Source organism: Apteryx rowi, unplaced genomic scaffold, assembly GCF_003343035.1.
Source record: "Apteryx rowi isolate R43461 unplaced genomic scaffold, aptRow1 scaffold_419, whole genome shotgun sequence".
NCBI classification, from domain to species: domain Eukaryota; kingdom Metazoa; phylum Chordata; class Aves; order Apterygiformes; family Apterygidae; genus Apteryx; species Apteryx rowi.
In genome coordinates this window covers 483006-491268 of record NW_020450661.1, presented here as the reverse complement: position 1 = coordinate 491268, position 8263 = coordinate 483006, and the positions used below count along the sequence as shown (strand labels likewise).

General features: G+C 38.8%; 1 long non-coding RNA gene across 1 annotated transcript; it reads left to right on the top strand.

Moving 5' to 3' along the window:
* The first annotated feature begins 550 nt into the window (after positions 1 to 550).
* On the top strand, positions 551 to 1193 carry LOC112971000. Its single transcript, XR_003255221.1, has 2 exons — positions 551 to 648; positions 952 to 1193. It is a non-coding gene; the product is annotated as an uncharacterized LOC112971000 (long non-coding RNA).
* Positions 1194 to 8263: the final 7070 nt, after the last annotated feature.

Here is an 8263-nt window from a genome sequence, read left to right as displayed (position 1 = left end):
AGCGGGCCGCCCCGCTTCCTCCTTCCCCCTCTGTCATGTGGAGACTTTTCAGCTGTTTCCTATGCAACAACAGCAACCTGCCCGCGGCCCCGCCCCCGCCCACTGCGCGTGCGCGCTCCCGCGCCGCGGGGTGCGGCRGGAACTGTAGTCTCACGCGCCGCCTCCCCCTCCTCGGCCGGCGGCGCGGGAAAACTACAACTCCCGAGATGCCCCGCGGCGGGGGGAGCCCGAGTGCCATTTTGCGGCGCTGAGGACGCGGGAGAGGGGGGCGGGGGCGGTTGTGGCTCTCCGCGCTGGCGGCGAGGCCGGCCCGCCCGCCCCTGCGCTCCCTTCCCCCGCCGCCAGGCGGGCGGCAGCGGCGCAGCGCCGCTTTTAAAAGGCCCTTGATCCCTCCCTACCTTCCTCCCGCCCGCCGCCGGGGCCGCGTGCAGCCGTTGAGATTTGAAATGCGCCCGTGCGGAGGAGCCCGCCGCCGCGCGGCCCGGCAGCGCCTCCCGCCCGGTGCCGGCGGGGCGCAGCGGCGGGCGCTGGGCGTGCGGGGAGCGCGGGCTCGGCCGCGGCGGCGGAGGGCGGTGTTTCCTCTGAGAGGCGAAGCTCGCTACTTCCACTGGCATGGCCAAGCGCGTAAACATGCTTCAGCCAAAAAAGGTTAAGACACCGGTGCTTCCTCTTTTCTACCATCCTTGCTCCTGCAGCGCCTTTGACTTCTTCATTATCTTCAGCAGTGTCTCCCCTGTCTTTTACTCTCTCCAGCTCTAGTGTTTCAGCCTAACTCGCATTTCCTAGGATGGTTTTCTTGCCTGGATTTTTTTTCTCTTCTGTCTGCCTGTCTGCACGCCTGTCCCTTCGTATCTCGTTGCCTCCTTTCTTTTCCACCCTTTTCTCATTAATGGTTGGAGAACAGATCCCGTTGCCCTGGACTGAACGGAGAATGCTTTCTGTCATTTGCAGTGTTGCCTTGCAAGTGGGAGCAATTTGAGAGCCCGGGTTCAGCCTGCTACTTTGAGTTGGCTGACTGAGAATAACCGACTGTAGTCCTTTACGTTAAAGCCGTTTTTAAAACGGCTGCAATTGGAGTCTAGCTTTGAATTAACTTCATAAAGATCTTGTAAAACAAAGACAACTTACAGTGCAAGCCTTCTATTTTATTATTTAAAAAGGCTTTTTGTTAATAAAGATGAAACAACAACAAACTGAGAACGCTTTTTTTTTTTTTTTTTTTTGCTAGCGATGATCTGGGACCTTGCTGTGTATAAGACCAGCTAACATAGATACTGTGAAAATACACGTTAAAAGCAAGTATTTTTAGTTTCAGGAATTTACAAAACTACATAAAAGATACATTATCATTAAACCAATTGCTAGTGCAGCTGTCTACAGCAGAGTGACAGAAGATGCAAACTTTTGATGCATTTTTCTTCGCATGCTTTCAAAGTATAGGCACTGAATATTGAGGTTTTGCTTTCCTTTCAAACTGCCACAAATATTCCCTTAAATCTAAGAAATGGTATCTGAACTGACTGTACTCAAAGCATAATGATTTAATCACTAAAATATTTGACCATATCAGTTACCATGCATTTTCAGCTTGCAAAACCAGAAGAAGAGTAATGGAGAGGTCAGTGAATGATTTGACAAGACACAGACCCTGTGTAAGCCCAAGTTCTAAGCGAGCCAGGGAACATGATTATAGCGCAGCTTCAGTTTGTGCTGCAGATGGCTTTTTAATCTGATTACATAACCTGGTATTATAGAGTATGGGTAGGTCCCACTTACACTTGGAACAGTGTAATTGAATGAATGATACAGTAACTAAAAAAACTGAGCATAGAGTCATAGACAATAGAAAAGGCATATTTCAAACATTTAAAGAGTTTAGAGTGGAAAAAAAATCCCACACCCTGCTTTGTTATCAGTTGAACAGAAGTCTAAATAAAGTATCTGGGCATAATCTGTATAATCTCAGACAACAGACTTCTAACTCACTTTTTAAGTTGCCTGGGATTTGACCATTTTAAAAGTTGCAAAAACAAAATGTTAAAATTAAAAGAATGCTAGCAGGGTTTACCTAAGAAAAGTATAGGAAGTACAGACTAGGAAAATTGGGGCAAGGGTGAGTTCCAGGAATTCTTCAGTGGAAATCTGTGTCATGAATAGCAATGGCTGGAATCTTACACTCTGTCTTTTGAGACCCATTTTCTTTAGATTGTTTTGACCTTACTGTGAGCACAAAATACACCAGTCTAGGTTAAGAGCAGTTGAGGTTTGGCATACTAGGTTTGGTTGGCGTGATTTCATAAGATGGAAAGATCAGTTGTGCATTTTAAATCTCTATTTCTGATCTTCTTTGTATAGTTTGTGAGCAGTTAAAGACTTTATTACATCAATCAGCCATGCTTGCCAATATGTTAAATTATAAACTGAATTTCAAAATGAGTAGTGTCATAGTTTCATGATCATGATAAGACAGTAGTAGGGCTGAGAAAGACGGTCCTTCTTCTGCCATAAGCTGCTCATTTTCACACCCGAGCCCTCCCCGCCCTTCCTTGTGCCTATAAAAGCATTTATATGGCTGCATAGCTAACTGGATTGGTTTAAAACTAGCCCAGCAGAAAGAAAATCAGTTAAGTTTAAGCCTGATCTGCTTTACTGCTCAGTTGCATGATGTCACAGCACAAAGGAAGGTCCAATAGAAGGACCAGACTGTGTAACTGGCACAGGAACAAGGAAGGACCATCTTCTTTGGTATCAATGCCAGCTTAAAATAATTCAGAAATCATGTAATTGTTAACCTTGTACAGTATGTGGGATCAACAAATGCAAAGAGCAGCAGATAAGATGGCTTATCAGGCAGGGTGAAAAATCTATCTACAGGATAGATTTTCAAAGTTGCATGATTAGGCCATTTGGAATAAAACAGCTGTCATAGATGGATTCTGCTAGATTGTATTTTGTGCAAAAGTAAGATTTTATAAAATTAAGCTATGGCAGTGTTTAACAGAAGTATTTAGATATAACTAAAAAAAACCATATACTGGGAGATTTTAAACAAATATCCCTATCAAAGTATGTTTTATTGGAACAATATACTTATTAGAGCAAAAATTTCAAGAACTAAGCTGATTGCAGGAAACGGCAGCTCCAAACTAGTAAATTTTTGTATGAGACTTCACTAGTATTTATGGGCCATATACACATGCAGAGTTGAAAACTAAGGAGGTAGTAATCTACATCATAGATGTCAAAAGTGTGGTATGGACAACTTAAGTGGCATGCAGAAGGAACAGGAGCTACCGCATCTTGAAAAGGGCATCCGTTTGAAGCAGCAGCTCACAGGCTCTGAGTGCAGCAGGACACAGTGGCCCTTGCTGGCACAGAGGAGAGCCAGGCACAGGTGGGAAAATGAACAGCTTATGCCTCTTTGAGATGCTGTATGTTCCCACTCCTGTTAGCTTTTGACTGATGTGCTTAACATGTAATTTGAAAACAAAAAATGATAAATCACACACATCACTTTAGATAAATTGCTAGCACACTATAAACATATTATGGGTATTTGTGGAAAGGAAATGTGTTTTGTAGCTATATATATATCTTAACATGATAAGGTTCAATTAGAGATGACTCTTMCCTTCCCTTTTAGGTACCATTCACTGGAAGTCTAGGTGCACCTTACTGAGCTTTTGTGCTGCACCTCAAATTATCCTGTTAGCAAATATTTAAAAAATAAAATTCTTAAAATGGTTTAAAAATTCTGCAAATTCTACCATATCCTGTGTTGGATGTATAAGATTCAAGTAATACAGTAAGAGAGAAAATCATTCCATTAACTAAAATGGTTAAATTGGTGCAAAACTGGTACTTCCTGGTCCTTCTGTATAATCCAGTTGAATCTGCTATTCCTTTTTAGTGTTCTACTCTGCAGTATGGAAATTAAGAGAGTATGAAAGAGTTTATATAACACATGCTTTTATTAAAAGATTTAAAACAGTAAACAGGGTTCAAAAATAATCATATTTTAAGAATAATCTAGGTGTTACAGGATTAAAACTGATAAACCCATGTACTGTAAAACCTTGAAAGATTTGTAATACATGCCCCTTCACTGTTTGTAGCAATTGAGTTCTGCAATAAGCCATTACATTAGTTACAACAGGCTTCAAGGATCTTCTATTAAAAGGCTTCATTTTTATGTGGAAAAAATACAGAAATGTTGGTACAAATATATTAGATGTTCTTTACTGAATGTACATGCCAGCAATTATTTGTTGGGGGACTTCAAGAATGAACTGTGACAAATATTTTTGCTTCATAAAGCAATAGTGAACACAGCTTAAAGGATGTTTTCAAATACAGCTGCACATAAGCAACCATTGCAGCCTACCTTGAGCTTTGTACTGAGGTCCATAGTAGATTTCAATAATCTTTCTCCTTGTAAGCTCCCATTCAGCCAAGCTGAAAGTACACATCCACTGTTTTTAACAGTGAAGGGTTTAGAGTCACTATTTCAATCTGGAATGCAGAGTGAAAAATTAACAGAACTCCCAGAGGTTTTGTTTTGTTTTGTAATGTGATATAAATTTAGCTATGAATACTGGACCAATACTTGTAGGATACTGCTTAAGAGTTATTTTTAATCCCTTGAAAAGAAATATAAACCTTGCTTACCAGTAACAGAAACTCTGTTGTAACTTTTCAGCAAAATTGACTGGTCTCAGATGCATCCTTAATACCAAAAAAACCTATGGTATACTGTTTCCTACAGTCTTACTTTCTGTGAAACACTGTTTATAGAAATTCAGATCTGACACTGTCTTTAATCACTTTTTTTCTTAGAATAATATGTTACACCATCTTTGCTATTTTATCATAAGGTCCCAGAAAGGAAAACAGGGAACTTCTGTAGCCCACAAGTCCTTTTCAGTATCCTCATCTTCACAGTATAGTTAACTAGGTGCAGACCTAGCATCCATAAGCCTGAGTTTGCTTGTTAAAGTTAACAGCAGCTACTAAGGGCCCCTTGGGAGCAGGTGAACACTTCGTCTACCTAAATCTAGGGTGTATAGTTTGCAAATTCTTCATAAGGTGATTATTTGTACTCTGTCAGCAAAAACTAGAGTCTGATGCTAATATAAATATTTTTATAAAAATAAAATAAGTAAAATTATGCAGGTTTGGAGCTGAAATGTTTTCCTGACTTGTTGCAGAGTTCACTCTGGGCAAAAAGATATAGGCTTAAACTTCAACATTATTTTCATAACCAGAAGGAAATAATATATTCTAAAAAGATTTTTTTTTTAATTTGTAATGCTCTACTGTATGAGTAACACCAGCAAAGACAACTGCAGTTCAAAAGTATCATTAAACTTGGCAATAACTGAGAAAGGTTTGTGGGAAAAGAATCTGATAAAATGTTTTAAAAAAAAAATTCACAGAAGTTGACCAATAGGCAGAATGTATTATGGCAACTGTAAATTCCACAGGGTACCATTTCTTCCTATATTTGTATAGTGCCTACCATTATCATTTGTTCAATATATAGCATTTGATCAAAAGTGTCAGTTCTTCAGTAGTTATTGCCAGATTGTGACTTTCTGCTTCATCTTTAATGCTCTTTAACATTAAGCAAGGAAGCTGAGGTTTTGAGTCTCAACTTTCATTTTTATAAGGCTCCAAGCCTTTATAGTTGCAAAGGTAAGTCAGAAACCAGGTCAAGGGCATATATTAAAACAAAGAAAGCAATGAAAAAGACACCCTTCCCTTTTATTYTAACATGATTTTTAAGCATGTATCACAGTTTTAGAAGCCTTTTTATTTGTTTGGTTGTTAATGTTTATCAACATTATTAATACCACAGGTAAGACCTGATGAAACCCATTCATTTAAGTTCTTCCAGTACCTGGACACAAAGTCAACACATTTAGTACTGCACTACTTGGAAGGAATACGGATGCTACCAACTAAATCTGCTTCTCTCTTTTGGCTGTGCAAGATAAAAGGGTATAGATTCCTCCTTCTTCCTCCTGCGGCTTGTGGCACACAGCTTTATCAACTTAGTAGATTCTTTTCTAAAAGATCTTAAAATTGTGATTACATAGGAAACAGCTTTTACTGACAGGTTTTGCTTTTAAATTTYTAGCCCTCACAACTGCAGAAGAAAATAGTCCTTCAAAATGGAAGGGGTATCTCAACATTTGTAAATCCTCCTCAGTTGACACGTTTCATTGTGGCAGCAATGAGCACCAGTGGCTAGCCTCACACAGGTGCTGAGACTGTTCAGGAGCTGGACTGTCATTACAGCCTCTTTGAATCCATTTCCTGGATGTGACACCTCCAGTGCTAGACACAGCCCAGACCCTTTTTTTTACTGTTTAGTAAGAAAAAAATTCCCCTGAAACTATGCTTTCCAGCTCCCAAGCATGTAACATTTGTACTAATAATTGCAACATTTTATTTACTGAGAGTAAGCCTTGTGTAAAGCACTGACATGCTTTAGGAAGTGGGAGGCGGGGGAGACAGGGCAGAAGCAAAGATGCACATTTTTTCCCATGTAAACCAATCTAGAAGTGTAAATTACAATGACCCACATTTTAAAACCCCTCTAAACTACCTTTAAAATTACCTACTGGACAAACAATGACAAATTACTCCTCTCTTCTCATACCTGTAAAAAGAGATTAACAATAAACCAAAGTGATAATGAGGTTCATTAAGATCTACAGATGAAGAGTGTTATATGAGTTCAGAGTTACTTTGAGTGTAAATGAGAAAATGAGGTCCAGGAACAGGAAAGTGGGGAGGAAGAAAAGAAAAGAAAAGAAAAGAAAAAAAAACACAATGCAAGTGGCAAAAAAGTTCTTGTCAGATTAAGGTAAAAAAAGTTTGGTTAAGTATAACAATTATTGTGACCAGGAACAGCTGGTGTTCCTAATATTATCTGCATTAGTACCAGGAGAGATTTGTTGTATTTATTTCCTATCACATGACCACTTCAGTTTCACTCTCTGCTCTGCAGCTGTCCCTAGTGCTGTCTAATGTAAGCTGTCTTTGTTTTAGATATTTGGTATACAGCACAAAGTCAAAACAAGTTACTGAACTTTCAGACCAAAACAGCCTAGTGTAACAAGGCTTCTGTTTGCCTAGGAGCTGCTTAACTGGTTATGCAGGCTTTGCAATAGCACACATAAAACCGTGATATGTTTAGACGGTAAATGTATGCCATCTTTATAAAATATGTATTATTTCCATGTTATAAGAGAACTGAAGAATGGGGAAAGTTATTATTATTTATAACATTGTTCTTTAAGATGCTGACAGAAGTAGGGGTTTTGAGAAATTTTGGGCAGCTCCACTGTTACATATGATTATATCAAAACACGAAGAAAGTAACTGCTTATAACTTGAACAATATAGTTAACTAAGTTTTGTTTTGTTTATAATTCAGCTAATCAATAGCTTAGGTAGCTCTGTTTTTTCTTTTAATCCTAAAGCTCCTATCATGTATTGAGTATAAAAGTTGCTGATATGAAATCATGTTATATATAGTTGTATAGTATGTATGTATAGTTATATGTGTAGACTTTGTAAGAAACATTAAAAAAGGAGTTTAAAGCAGTGACCTCTTTAAATGCTTTCTGTATCCTAGACCTTGATCTTTTTCTGTAACAAAAAATGTCAATAATCTAGAGCTAAGTTTGCTTTCTCTTTCAACCAAGCTATTGTTAGTGAAGTTAGGTGCATTAAAATCTAGAGCAGTTGTAATTCACCTCCATTATCAATCAGGTAAACACCAATTTCTCAGGTACATACCCTTTCAGTTGCAGACTGTAGTCAGTCAAAAACAATCACTTTTCAAAGCAGAATTTTACTGCTATTATTGCCACATCATGATGAATTCCATGCAGGCGTTCAGGTAAAGTAGAGTGTCTGGGGAGAGAGAGTCTTTTCATCCAACTGAATGAATTAAAACTAACACTGTCACCGTATAATATACTTACACTAGAATAAAAGTTTGATGTCAGAGTTAAGGTCATGCAACCATAGTTTGTAATTTCCTCAACTGCAGTGTATCGGTAGCAAATGTAGGGAATCCGTTGATTGAAATGTTAATTTAGGTTCAAATGAAAGGTCTTCCTTAATTTCTTCCCTTGGTATGCCCACTAAACTTCTATGTTTGCTATGTCTAAATACTATTAATAAATAATAGTATATAGAAGAAAAATGGAGAAATTGGCCATGGAAGTGAACAGATAAAGTATGATTT